Source organism: Protopterus annectens, chromosome 12.part0 (genome assembly GCF_019279795.1).
Source record: "Protopterus annectens isolate FY-2018-M chromosome 12.part0, PAN1.0, whole genome shotgun sequence".
NCBI lineage: Eukaryota > Metazoa > Chordata > Ceratodontiformes > Protopteridae > Protopterus > Protopterus annectens.
In genome coordinates, this window is record NC_056746.1 from 480,208,587 (window position 1) to 480,223,586 (window position 15,000).

A 15,000-nucleotide genomic window follows, 5' to 3' on the forward strand; every position below is an offset into this window, starting at 1 on the left:
ATGAAACATCCTAAACGTGCAACATTTCACTTCCTGATAAAGGGCATTTGTAGCGCATTGTGTGATTTCTCTGGCCATTAAAGCTTCTGTGCTCACTCAGTTTGTATCATTGCATCATCATCACTGACTAATAGTCATTATCAAGTCTAATTTCTATGCTGGCTTCTAGCTAGGGAATATAAGCTTAAATGCTAGCATCTTTTCAAAGCTAATACATGGTTTACAGGAAATCTCAATACAAGAAAAATTAACGTTCTGCCAGCAGAGTTCTTATCATGTGCTAATGAATTTCTGTCAGTTAAATGAATAGTGCCACAAATTGTTAGCAGGCCTTGTTCTGTTTCACTGCCAGTAGACATAAACACTTTCACATCTTTAAATGCTCTATTCCAGTGCATTGTATCATTAGAATGGGGTTTTGATTGATTTATTATCTATTTATTATTTAGTAGAGTTCTTTGATTATCTGCAAATATACAGAGCTGAGTATATTTTTTTTGGTTATAGAATTTGTTAATTGTTGCATAGCAACTGTTGAAACTGTTGTCTCACTGTTCTGAGAGACTGATCGACAAATATACAGAGCTGAGAATATTTTTTTTTTGTTTTAAAGTTTGTACTGTTAGTTGTTGCTTAGATCTCTGTTGAAACTGTTTTGTCCCACCCACCCTCTCTATTTTTGGTTTGTAGTTTAAATTTGGTGGCTTTTGCAGTTGCCTGCCCCACTGTAGATTTGATCTGGGACACTCCCCCAGTCCCATCTCTTTATCACATTTTACCTAATAAACTCTTTCTGCACTTGCTTTTAGTCCTTTTTAATTTAATTGCATTTTTTAAACTGTGTTTGGTCTAATATTGCTGCATACTCAAGTGCGCTAGCTTGCACTGCATGTGAATTGTTTTTACTACTGTTTTTGCTACTTGTCTGTAAGAAAAAAAAAACTGTAAGCCTGTTTCCTACCTTTCCTGTAACTAGTGTTCCAGATACAGATTTGCTGTATCCAGGACTGTATGTAAGCTTCTGAGCCCCCCCAAGCCTTTCTGTGTTGGTGGGAAGCCTTCTAGCTTATCAGTGGGAGTGGTAAGCACTAAGTAACCTGTCTACCACATAAGGAGTGGTTCGGCCTAGAAATTTTAGTTATTGGCCATTTGGGCAATCTTCCATCTCTCTCAACTTTCTGATTTGAAAGCCTGCATTTGCACTTGTTTCTAACCTGTAACTCGCCTAGTGCAGATACAGATTCTTAGTTTTAACACTTAAATTTGCTTATTTATGCTCAGCACTTGTTCAGAACATGTAAGCACTAAATAAGCTACTAATTACTATAGCACTCAATCTTCCTCATTACCTAGAGGAAAACAGTTTTTGTACTCACTTTCCTCCCTTATCTAGAGGAAAATAGTTTTTTTATTCAGGCATGTCCAAGGGTCAGCTCGCAGTGTTCTCTCCTGTCTATCTGATGAATCTGGGCATCTTGGGGCAATGTAGAAATTGCCTCATGTACACAGACAACCCTCTCCTCCTACCACCCAACACTACAACCTGTGAGAGATGCACTTATCAAGCCAAGCTGGAGGTAAAGCTCTCTCTAACCAAGACTGAACTTGATAGTCAAGAGGAGAAGGTAAACATTTGCACCACACCACACTCATCACATAGTCTCACTAAATCTACACCACCAAAATCCACACATAGTAACACAAAAACATTTGCGGAGGCCCTCAATAATCTGTCTTAGCAACAGAGACCTCCAAAGCATAAATGCAAGCAACCTCTATCCCCCAACACAACCCAAATGACACATAGCCCACAGACTCAGTGTGCCACTCAGCCACAGACAATAAGGCAAAACAACGTACCCAACACATTAGCCATAGGTGACGCTATAGTCAGGCACACTGATGTCCCACTCACCAGGCTAAACAAGGAGAAGGTTACTGTCAGCTGCCTGTCAGGTGCCAGGATCCGCCACATAACCCACGCACTCAGGTCACTCCACAACAAGTACAAATATGACTCTATCATTGTCCATGTTGGTGTGAATGACCTGAGACATACCTCCCTGGACTACATGAAAAGAGACATGGAAGAGCTTTCCGATCTTGTAGCCCAGGCAGGTATGACCCTAGCCCTGAGTAGCATTCTGCCATCACCCATAATGATACCACAGTACAAGGACAAAATGATTGACTTCAACAATTGGCTAAGCTTCTGGTGTCATTCTAAGGGGATCCAGTATCTGTCTGCTTGGGATGACATGGTCGACAGACCACGATGCTTTGCCACAGATGGCCTGCACCTGTCACCCCTGGGATTCCGGATACTGGCTAAGGCTCTTGCTGCCACTATAGTGCCTTTATTAGGCAGGGTTCAAATAACAAATTCACCACTATAACAGGAACAGGCAAGCAAAAACTGAGGGTAATGCTACTCAATGCTAGAAGTCTAAATCTCAAAATGCACTCACTCGAGGCACTCCTTAAAATGGAGTACATTGATATCTGTGCAATGACTGAGACCTGGTTCAAGGCTCCAGAGAGCACCCCTGCACTACCAAGCTATAACTCATACCACACGTTTCGGCCATGTAACCTGGACCGAAACAACAAAGGCGGAGGTGTGTCCATATTCATTAAGGATATCCACACCTCCAGGCTAGTTGCTCAGCATAATGCATCCAAGGTTATCCAAGTGCAACTAACTCTGGGCAAAACTGCAATCCAGATTGTAGCTTGGTACACATCCCCCACCATGCCCCAGGATTCTCACTCCTCTTTTCTTGATGTACTGGAAAATATTAGGGTTCAACCAAACACCCTAATAATGGGTGACTTCAACTACCTCACCATTAACTGGGAAAACTACTCGTGTACCAACTCCTTAGCTCAACGCTTTCTGGAATTTATAAACTCCAATGCCGTAGATCAACTTATCCACACCCCCACCAGGGGCAACAATATCCTAGACCTAGTCATTACCAACATGAGTGACCGGTGTTCCACACCTGAAGTCAACTCCTCATTGGTCCGATCCGACCATAAGCTTATCACCCTTGATATCCACATCCCGTCCCCACCCCCCTTTAAGGAAACCACAGTAAAAAATTTCTCCAAAGCCAACTTCATGCTTCTTAAGACAGAAGTGGTGAACTTCATGACACCCATGCAGATGGACAATACAGTTACAACTGCTGAATCCTACACAAATGCACTCTATAAGCACTTACACAAGTGCATGGATCATGCTATCCCAAACAGAACCAAGATGCTGTCCTCCAAAAAAAGGAAGCCAATCTGGTGGTCCCCTGCCATAAACAAACTGTACAACAGAAGGAAGAAACTGTTGCAAAAGAGAGTAAAATCCTATGAGTGGAGGAGCTCCCTGGTCAGCCTCAATAAGAAGCTGAGATCCTTTATAAGATCCTCCAAAGCTAGCTACAAAAACAAAACTGCCACTAAATCCAAGGACAACCACAAAGCATTCTATAGCTATGTCAAGAATCTAGATGGCAACACCCAGATCTGCTCTGAGTTACAGTACAAAGGCACGAGAATTACAGAGCCAACTGATATTGCCAACATCCTGGCAGATAGGTTCAGTGCTAACTTTACCCCCCTCTCACCTCCTAAAGGGCCCATATCTACACAGGAAGAATGCAGAATCCCTGTAATCAGAACAACGCAGGTAAAAGCTGCACTCTCTAAAGCCAAAAACACAGCATCCGTGGGACTGGACAACATCCCAGGCTGCGTTTTACATGAACTTCAGAATGAACTGGCTCCCCACTTAAGCACCATGTTCAATAATAGCCTTGTATCAGGCTTTGTGCCCACTGAATGGTGCACAGCAACAGTTATCCCACTCCACAAAGGGGGAGCCACCACTGATCCCGGGAACTATCAACCTATTAGCCTGATGAGCCTGGTCTGCAAGGCCATGGAACATATCATCACATTGGTAACCTCCAAACTCTGGATCCCACCCAGTTCGGGTTTGTGAAAGGAAGATCATGCCTCCTGAACCTGATCGACTTCTTTGAGGCAGTCACCAAAGCCGTGGATGAGGGTAAGGTGGTTCACACAGCCTATCTTGACGTCGCCAAGGCTTTCAACACCATCCCCCATTCTGGAATTATAGCTAAACTCACTAAACTAGGTAAAAATCCCTACATCACAAGATGGGTTGCCAACTGGCTCACCGACAGAACCCACACTCAAAGCAGTGACAAGTGGAGTACCACAGGGTTCCATCCTGGGACCTCTTCTGTTTGGTATATACTTCTCTGAAGTACAGGCTAACACAGAAAGCCTCTGGCTAACAAAGTTCACAGATGACTGCAAACTAGGAGCCATAGTCAAGTCCCCAAATGATGTGGACATCCTACAGAAGGGCCTCACTGAGATAGATGCCTGGTGTCATAGCCATGGCCTCAAGCTCAATGCCAAAAAGTGCAGTGTCATCCCCTTTGGTAAAAACTCTGTACCCATGAACTACCACATAGGCAGCAATCTACTTAACACCAAATTTGTGATAAGAGACCTTGGGACCCAGGTGGACAGTAGTCTCTCCTTTGATAGTCACATCGCCACAGTAGTCAGGAAGTCCTTCTACGTGGCACACCTCACCATAAAAGGGTTCTCATCCAGGAAAAAAGAGGTAATTGTTCCCCTTTTGAAATGTACCTCACAAGACATCTGCAGCAGCTGGAAAGGCCACAGAAGTACCTCACAAAGAGGATTACCGGCCTCAAACAAATGCCCTACACTGACCGCTTCAAAAAACTCCAGCTTTACTCCATAGCATATCGTCTACTTTGAGGTGATCTCTGCCTAGCATATAAAGCTATGTCAAACCCAGAGCTGTTGGACATGCTACACCTAAAGAAATCCCAATCCCTCTGAGCTACATGCTCTAGGGACCTAAACCTTGTCACCACAATAAACAGGACATGCTGGAGGGATAGATTCCTGTCCTAGAGACTTCTTATACTCTAGAACAAGCTACCCATCTATGTCAAGCAAAGTTCTTCATTAGCACTCTTCAAGAAAAATCTTGATTAATGGATGGGAAATAGGAAATACACCCTGGGGATCACTTCTGTGTCTGCTGGACAGTGGCACAGGAAAATAACTTTCCTGGGTGGCGTAAGCTATGGAACCTTGCTGGCTAGGCTTACGTAGGCTCTTGGGCCGATAGCCTAGTACCTACCTATGAACCTATGACAGCTTTCTTCAAAATGACACCTGAAATATTTGTATAAATAGTCAGAATAGAATATTTGATATTCTAAATATTTGAACAGATTTTATTAAAAGCATTATATTCACAAGACTACTCAGAGATGTCAGCCCAGATGTGACAAACTAACTCACGAATGTCTCATATTGCTGAATTGCCTTGTCCATGTGAGCTAACTAAAACACATGAGGGTAGAAAGCTTTTGGCATTTACAGTCAGTCATGTGACATTACCTAGTAAGGAGGCAGCTGGGGGCATGGCCAAGATGGTGAGTAGTTAACAGCACTGTTTTTAGCTCTACTTCATTTTAACATCTCTGACAGAATTTTTAATAAAAAATTCAAAAAGAATGTTTCAAAACTTGGTTTTATAGTTGAACATCTGCTAAAAGAGTTACTAAAAAACAAAAATAACAAGTTTGAAACTCCTTTTAATTGCTTTTTCCTGTCAAGAAAACTAGAAAAAACTAATTGTCTCAATATGAGCGACTCTAAGCCCAGTGTACACGACAGTAATATGAAAAAAGACATGCAGGCTATATTAAGTAACATCAGTGAGTTATCTGTAAAAATAGATAAATTAGGAAGCAATAGACAATTTCAAAGAGGAATGTTAAAAAAAGTTGAAAGGCTGAGTGAATCTCTTAAACAACAATCATCACAAATCTCGAGTATAGAAGAGGCAATGTCTGATTTTGATAGAAGATTACCTGAAATTGAGAATAACACTGAATTTCTTCTGAAGCTGCGATGGTGGTGCTGCGGTAGCGTTTTCGCCTCACAGTAAGGCATTGTCCTGTTCGATTCTCAGCTAGAGTGTCTTCCATGTGCAGACATGCGTGAATGAGCGTACCTTCATTGAAGGTTGTGCATCAGGGCTGGCAACTCGACACGTAAAAATCTACTGCCAGTCATTAGCGGACCAGAGTTCCGCTGTGGAGACCCCTAACTGGGAAAAGCTGAAAGACACAACAACAACTACTGAATTTCTTCTGAAACAAAACAGCTTATTCTGGGAGAAAATAGAAATTTTAGAGAACGGATCTAGACGGAAAGACCGGGATTTACGGGATTCCTGAAAAAGAAGAGGGAGACAGTATGATTCAATTCCTTAATATCTGGCTACCTAAAGCTTTGAACCTGCTGGAAGTTTTTTTTTGCCTTTGGCATCACAAGGGCACATAAATCACTTTCTAACTCGCCTTTAAAAAAAAAAAACACCTTTAGCAAGGTCAGTGATCGTAAGATTTTTTTCAAGTCAAGATAAGGATTTAGTCTTAAAAGCTGCATGGATGTATCCAGATAAATTTAAAGGAAATACAATAAGATTTGACAATGACTATTCTACATTAGTGATGTCCAAGAGAAAAGCATGTGTGTCACTTGTCAAAAGCTTAACGAAAATCTATATCAAAGCACAAATCTTGTTTCCAGCAAAAATAAGGATTCACCTTCCTGAAGGAAAGACGATTTTTAATACCTTGGAAGCTGCAATGGACTTGATACAGAAACATAAAATCCTAGACAAAATAGAAGAAATGGACTGGAATCTATCAACTTCTTTGAGGAGAAATGTGACAAAAGATGGTTGGATAATAAAAGACAGAAACAGTAAAAACTGAAGGACAAATGAAAATCAATGGTTATGAATTCTTATTAATTTAAATAAGTGCTTGAATACTTATGAACAGGTGCCGCACGTTACTTTTTACAAGGTAAATGATTTCTTTCTTTCCTTACTTCAAATGGTCACTAGTTCCCTTTTTAAAATGTTAGAGTTTGATTCTTTTAGCTATATATGAAATTAAAGCCACTTATTTTCACTTAAAGTTTAAAAGGTTAAAAAATGTTATCTTATTAAAAGTTAATCATTATTATGATGGAGCTTAGGTGGCACACTTGCTGATATATTGGCATAACTGAGTAATGTATTATTAAATATAATACAAGATGCAGCAAATAACACTAAAGAGTTACATTATGGGTTCTTAAAATGGTCCAGTAGTGTGCTACTGATAGTATACTTGACATGCAATATCACCCAGAAAAGACATGCTATGTTATAAGCAAAGTATAAAAATATAGATATTTACATATATAAAAGTTATTATTGGAATTATATCAAATAATTAGAGCAACACTCACACTTGTACATGTTAAATCTGAATCACACATAACTGGCATTATTTTAATACAAGTTTATATGCTATGTCTCCTTTAAAAAATGACAGTTTGCTTTATATTAAACTCTTACAAATAGTGCTTACTGAATCATTAAATGTTATTTATTCACATGCAATAGATTTTAGTGGTTAACATACTTTTTGTTTTACCTTTTTAGCAGTTTGGAAGCATTTGTGGGATTGCTGTATAAAGCAGAGGTAGCTTGGATTCACTTTTGTAAATGTTTTTTTTTTGTGAATTGTAGCTGATAAACTATTCATTTACAAGCCCTTGTCCTGAGCACCAGCTTGAAGCAGCTTAATTAGAATCATGAGCACTTTTGTGGGATAGTTTTGTTGTTTTATTTGTGGGTTAGAAGGGGTTGAGGGATTGGTGTGTGGTGTGGAGGTGGTTTGGATTCACTTGTGGAATTTTTGTGCGAATTACAACTGATTGTTCATTTTCAAGCTCTTATCATGAAAGCCAGCTTAAACAACTTAGAGTTATCATCACTTTTGTGATGCTGCAGGAGTTCTAAAATTCTAAAAACTGCCCAGGTTACTTCTTCCTGTCTAAAAGTTTGTATATTTCGACTTTTCCCAGCTAGGGGTCGCCACAGCGGAACTCCGGTCCGCTAATGATTGGTAGTTGATTTTTACATGCCGAGTTACCAGCCCTGATGCACAACCTTCAATGAAGATATGCCCATTCACACATGTCTCCACGCAGAAGAAGCTCTAGCTGAGAATCGAACCGGACATTGTCTTACTGTGAGGCGACAATGCTACCGCAGCACCACCAAATAATCATAATATTTTGAATCATATGCTAAGTGTAAGTGAATACAAGTTAGATAATAAGCAAAAGGCAGTGAATCACATTCTAAACCACTATCAGTTATTAAAATAGTTCTGAATGCTTGCTACTGATAGTATACTTGACATGCAATAGTGCCCAGGAAAGTTATACTATGCTATAAACAAAGTACAAAAGATATAGTTTCTTGCATATATAAAAGTTATAATTGGAATGTTATCAAATAATTAGAGAGCTGGGAAAGATGTGCAGCAGGTAAGGGTGATAAAGGATAGTGAGGGAAACGTAGTCACAAGTGAGGAGAGTGTGTTGAGTAGACGGAAAGAGTACTTTGAAGGGCTGATGAATGAGGAGAATGAGAGAGAAAGAAGGTTGGATGATGTGGGGATAGTGAATCAGGAAGTGAAACAGATTAGCAAGGAGGAAAGTAAGGATAGCTATGAAGAGGATGAAGAATGGAAAGGCTGTTGGTCCAGATGACATACCAGTGGAAGTATGGAGGTGCTTAGGTGAAATGGCATTGAAATTTTTAACCAGATTGTTTAATGAAATTTTGGAAAGTCAGAGGATGCCTGAGGAGTGGAGAAAAAGTGTTTTGGTACCTATCTTTAAGAATAAGGGTGATGTGCAGAGCTGCAGTAACTACAGAGGGATAAAATTGATCAGTCACAGCTTGAAGTTATGGGAAAGAGTAGTAGAAGCTAGGTTAAGAAAGGAGGTGATGATTAGTGATCAGCAGTATGGTTTCATGCCAGGAAAGAGCACTACAGATGCAATATTTGCTCTGAGAGTGTTGTTGGAGAAATACAGAGAAGGTCAGAAGGAGTTGCATTGTGTCTTTGTGGACTTAGAGAAAGCAAATGACAGGGTGCCTAGAGAGGAGTTGCGGTATTGTACGAGGAAGTCGAGAGTGGCAGAGAAGTATGTAAGAATGGTACAGGATATGTACGAGGGTAGTGTGACATTGGTGAGGACTGCGGTGGGAGTGACAGATACATTTAAGGTGGAGGTGGGATTACATCAAGGATCAGCTTTGAGCCCTTTCTTATTTGCAGTGGTGATGGACAGGTTGACAGATGAGATCAGACAGGAGGCCCCATGGACTATGATGTTTGCAGATGACATTATGATATGTAGTGAGAGTAGGGACCAGGTTGAGGAGACCCTGGAGAGGTGGAGATATGCTTTAGCAAGGAGAGGAATGAAGGTCAGCAGGGCTAAAACAAAATATATGTATGTAAATGTGAGGGAGGGTAGAGGAATGGTGAGGATGCAGGGAGTAGAGTTGGTAAAGGTGGATAAGTTTAAGTACTTGGGATCAACAGTGAGAAATGGGTGGAGAAGAGAGTCAGGAGTGATTTGTGACAGACTGGTACCAGTAAGAGTGAAAGGAAAGGTCTAAAAGGTCTACAAGAGGGTAGTGAGACCAGCTATGTTATATGGGTTGGAGACAGTGGCATTGACGAAAAGGCAGGTATCAGAGCTGGATGTGGCAGAGTTAAAGATGTTAAGATTTGCACTGGGTGTGACTAGGATGGACATGATTAGGAATCAGTATATTAGAATGTCAGCTCAGGTTGGACAGTTTGGAGACAAAGCAAGAGAGGCGAAATTGTGTTGGTTTGGACAAGTGCTGAGGAGGAATGCTGGGTATATTGGGAAAAGGATGCTAAGGATTGAGCTTCCAGGTAAGAGGAAAAGGGGAAGGCCTAAGATAAGGTTTATGAATATGGCGAGAGAGGACATGCAGGCAGTTGGTTTGAAAGAGCATAATGCAGAGGACAGGAAGAAATGGAAACAGATGTTTTGTTGTGGTGACCCCTAACGGGAACAGCCAAAAGAAGATGATGATGATGATGATCAAATAATTAGAGTGACAGTCACACTTTTTCAAGTTAAACTTGGATAACACATAATTGTCATTCTTTTAATGCAAGTTTGTATTCTATGTGTCCTTTAAAAAATGACAGTCTGCTTTATATTAAACACCAATACAAATTGTGCTTACTAAATCATTACATGTTATTTCTTTAAATACAATAGCATTTTAGTGGTTAACATACTTTGAATTTTTTTTTTTTTTTTTTTAATGGTTTGGAATGGCTTGGGGGATTGATGTATAAAGCAGAGGAGGCTTGCACTCACACGTGAATGTCTTTTTGTTAATTGTAGCTGATAAACTGTTCATTTGCAAGTCCTTGTCTTGAGGACCAGCTTGAAGCAGCTTAATTAGAATCATTAGCACTTTTGTGATGCTGTGAGAGGTCTGAAATTCTAAAAACTGCTCAGGTTACTTCTTCTTATCTAAAAGTAAATAATCATACTATTTTGAATCTTATGCTAAGATGTCAATGAATACCAGTTAGACAATAAGCAAAAGACAGTGAATTGCATTCTAAACAACTGTCAATTATTAAATAGTTCTAAATGCTTGCAGTATTCCTAAAGGAAAGTTTATGCATTAGCCTATAGAATGACACATCTGATAAAATAATTAGGATTGTGTTTTCCTGTTATTGTCTATTTTTAATTATAACGAAACTTACTATTTCAGAGCAATTTATTATAGAAAGTTTAAATCTTAAAAGGAAAGATTTTTTTCAGATGTTTGTTGAGATACTATTAAACATGACATTTAAGGAAACCTAGGACTAATTCTAACAGTAGTACTAGATTAAAGAGTATCAAATATAAAAGAATAAACATAAATGTTCTATTCTATGACACTCTACACTATATCTAAAATATAAAACCTAGGAATATAGTAAAAGTACAAGACAAAGTATACAAACAGAAATAGAAAGAGATCATAATAAGTAAATATGTATATAGTCAAAGAATATAAATATGTCGACAAGACTGAGAGGTTGGCATAGTACTTAAGGTGTACACCTCATAGGAACCAGCTGTAGGGTTTGATTCTCACATGGGGTAATTGGCTGAGCTTGGAATTGTCCACAAAGACAGCTAGCCTGGTGCTTATTTCTGAACTTATGATCCTATCTACAACTTTAAACATAAATAAAATAGAAAAAAAATCTAAAATCATCTTACCTATAAATTAGATGTTCAGTTTGTTCAACTTATAATAAAGATTCTGAACACCTGTTTAACATTTTTATTCATAATAAAAGGATTTTTTGAGATGATGCATACTAAAAAATGAGACATAGTAATATGAATCAGAAGCATGACCTAAGCTTTGTTAGTCTAATGGAGAGTTTGAGAGGTAGTTTGTTCATCTTTTTCAACAAACTAGAAATATGTTATTCCATGGTAGAATGTTTTAGAGTTATATCATTAGGTAATTTTTTATTTGTTTCAAAAGTTTTGACCACAGTTGAAGATTTAATATTGTTATATATAAAGTATATAATAATTCTGTACTTAAATGCAATTTCATCATGCTTGTATTTTTTCTCTCTCATACAAATGTCCGATTTTAAATGCACATATATTAATATTAATGGACTGAATAATACTTGCACTTGAATAAAGCTCAAACAGTATTTCTACAGAAAACACGTTTACTTAATAAAGATGCAAATACATTTTCATTAAAGAATTATTTTGTTTTGGCAGGTCCTGGCTTTCAAGCTAAAAGAAGAGGCATCCTCATTTTTATGGAAAAAGACACCTATGTTGATAAAAATGGTATATTAAGCACTGTTATAATTGAGTGGAACAGAAAACTGTATGCATTGGTGAAGCCTTACTGGATTCAAGGGCTTGGAGCTAAAGATGCAAAAAATTACTTAGATAATATACCCTGTTATATGAAAGGTGAGGTCATAGTGGCTGGTGATTTTAATTGTATTTTATCAGACAAAAATTCCACTGTAGACAGAAAGCTGATAATCACATCTTCAGCCAAACACTTAATACATTTTGTAAATCTAATGAATTTAAAGGATCTTTATGTGCTAAGGAAAACAAACTTACTTCAGTTTACCCATTATCATATAGATATAGAACACAAACAAATAATAGTATTTTTGTCTCAAACAATCTGTTATCCCATATCAAAGAAGTTTCAATAGTTTCATGTCCATTATCAGACCACAATACTTTAATATTTAATATTATTTTAGAAACTAACAATCTAATACATCATAGGAGATTACCAGTGTACATTATTAAAGGAAAATGATTCAAGGATTGGTATGTTAAAGATATTAAAAATTTCCTAGAAATAAACATGAGTGGTAAAGTACCTGACATTGCTCTGTGGGATTCACTAAAGGCTTAATTAAATGGAAGAGTTACAAGTTGGTATAACCCAAGAGAATGGGACAAAGAATCAAATATACTACTGGTCAAAACAGACACTAAAGTTAAATCTAAAACTAAATCACATTATTAGTCAGTCTGAACTTAAAAACTTAAATACAAAATATGTTTAAATTCTAAATCATAAAGTTTCAATAAACCTGAAAAAACTTACACTTCAGGCATATTTAGCAAAACCTTTAAGCTTGCATAAACTTGCTCTTAGATCAAAGAAAATGAATAAACTAAATCATATCAAAGAAATGATTATACATATAAATAATAAAAAAGAAAGTAAAATAGATATTAAATGTATTTTGAAGGCTTTAAAATATTTTAGGAAACTATAAACAATAATACAAATAAACTAGATAATGACGATATTGTTGGAACTATTCTAAGGAAAAATATAAATAACAAATTAACAAGTGAATAAATAAAAGAATTGACAGACCATTCACTTTAATAGAAATAAAAGATGAAATAAAAAAGTTAAAGGCTCAGATGGTCTTATACCAGAACTATATAAAATACTACCTGATGATAACAGTTAAAATATTAGATAAGGTCTATAGAGGAATAAAAGCAATTGTTAAAGTTCCCCCATCATGGAAATATTCCCTTAGTTCACTTACTTTAAAACAAGACAAGGATCCTACTAAGTGTTTTCATCATACAGACCCATTTCACTTTTAAATGTAGACTATAAGATCTTCATTTCCATTTTAGCTAATATAATTAATCTACCTATACCTAAACTAATTAACAATGATCATAGTGGGTTTATTTTAAATAGACAAGAACAGGATAATATAAAATAATACATACATTAATAGACTATGCAAATAAAAATAAAAAAGAACTTTCTATCATTAGTCTCAATTCAGATAAGGCTTTTGAAAAGGTTAATTGATCGTACCTGTTTAAAACACTTAAAATGTATAATTTCTCACCTGAGCTAATTGCATTAATTTCTAAGTTATACAGTAACTTTTATGTTTATATTAAAATTGTTTTTTTTCTTTCTAAGTCACCGTTACTTTTTGCAAGCTATAGAACCCTTTGCTAATAGTATTCAAGCCAATAAGAACAATAATGGTATCAAAATAAAATAAGATTTCAAACTAAAGAGTCATCTCTTCACTGAAAATATTTTGCTAACAATAGGAAATATAGTAAGTTCATTAGAACATATTAGTTCTATGAATCAGTTTGAAGAAATCTCAAACGTAAGATTTAATCATAATAAAAGAAGTACATTATTAATTAATAAAAAAATAAAAAAAAAATTCATACAAAAAAGTATTCTAACTTCAATTGTAACAGCAATCAAATGAAATACCTTGGTATAGCCATTATGTCTAACAGTAAAGAAATGATACAAACTTTCAAAAGGTTGTTGATTAGTCATAAATTGGAACAAATTCTTATTTACCATGGAAGAGCGGTTAATGCTTATTAAGATGGTAATTCTCCCTAAAATATTGTTTTTCTTAGAATCTTTAGTACTATCTCCACCAAAAAATGATGAAGAAGATAAATAATATTTTTTTGGCATCCTAAAAAACCAAGAGTTTCCTTTAATTGGCACAGAAAAGTTTCGGATAATGGTGTAATAGGATTCTCTGCTATTCAATTGTATGCAATTTCATTATTTGTAAAAGTTATAGCATTGTGAATAAATTCATCTTATGATTCAAAATGGAAGGAAATACATCATGAAATATTATTAGTTAAATAATAAATATATCACAACCAGTCATAAACAAATAGTACCTAATAGTTTTATCTGGTTATTAAACAATTTTTGCGCAAAAGGTATTACACCCTCTTCTCAAATTCCCTACTTAAATAACATAATTTCATCTTTCCAAAAGTTCACGTATTCTAATGATGGCATTAAAAGCTTAATATTTTCTATATTTTCAATTGCATATACAAATGATTCATAACTTTAACAAAATGCTACTATTGAAATAACAAAATAATTTAATGTATTGGCATCAATTCTTAAATAGTACTGATATATATATATATATATATATATATATATATATATATATATATATATATGGTTTCACTTCATAATCTCGAATTACTGAAATCCCGAATTTTAGTAACCCGAGACTATAAAGTCGAACCATTCACAAAACCGAAAACCACAATCCCGAATCACACAATCACAAACATACATACACCATACACCACATAATACACACACACCATTCCACACACAGCATACAAACAAGACAACCCTACACTACAAATAAGAAGGGGGCAAGAACCCCTGCAGCCCTCATGTGGGGGGGGCAAGCCCCCCCACACCCCTCTACTTACATATATATCAACTCCAAGGTTGCGTCTAACATGAAAAAAAAAAAACCTCATACCACGCCATCCTCCACTCGCTCGCACACAAATACACATCACACATAAACAAACATCAACAAATCCAACACTCAAACTCACACTTACACCTCACTACCCTTACCCACACATACAACTTACAAAAAA

At 36.7% G+C, this 15,000-nt stretch overlaps 1 protein-coding gene across 1 annotated transcript in view; it reads right to left on the bottom strand.

Moving 5' to 3' along the window:
• The window catches only part of SLC5A10 (solute carrier family 5 member 10), a 1,811,293-nt gene that overhangs the window by 453,435 nt on the left and 1,342,858 nt on the right, over positions 1-15,000 (bottom strand). The window lies entirely within an intron of this gene.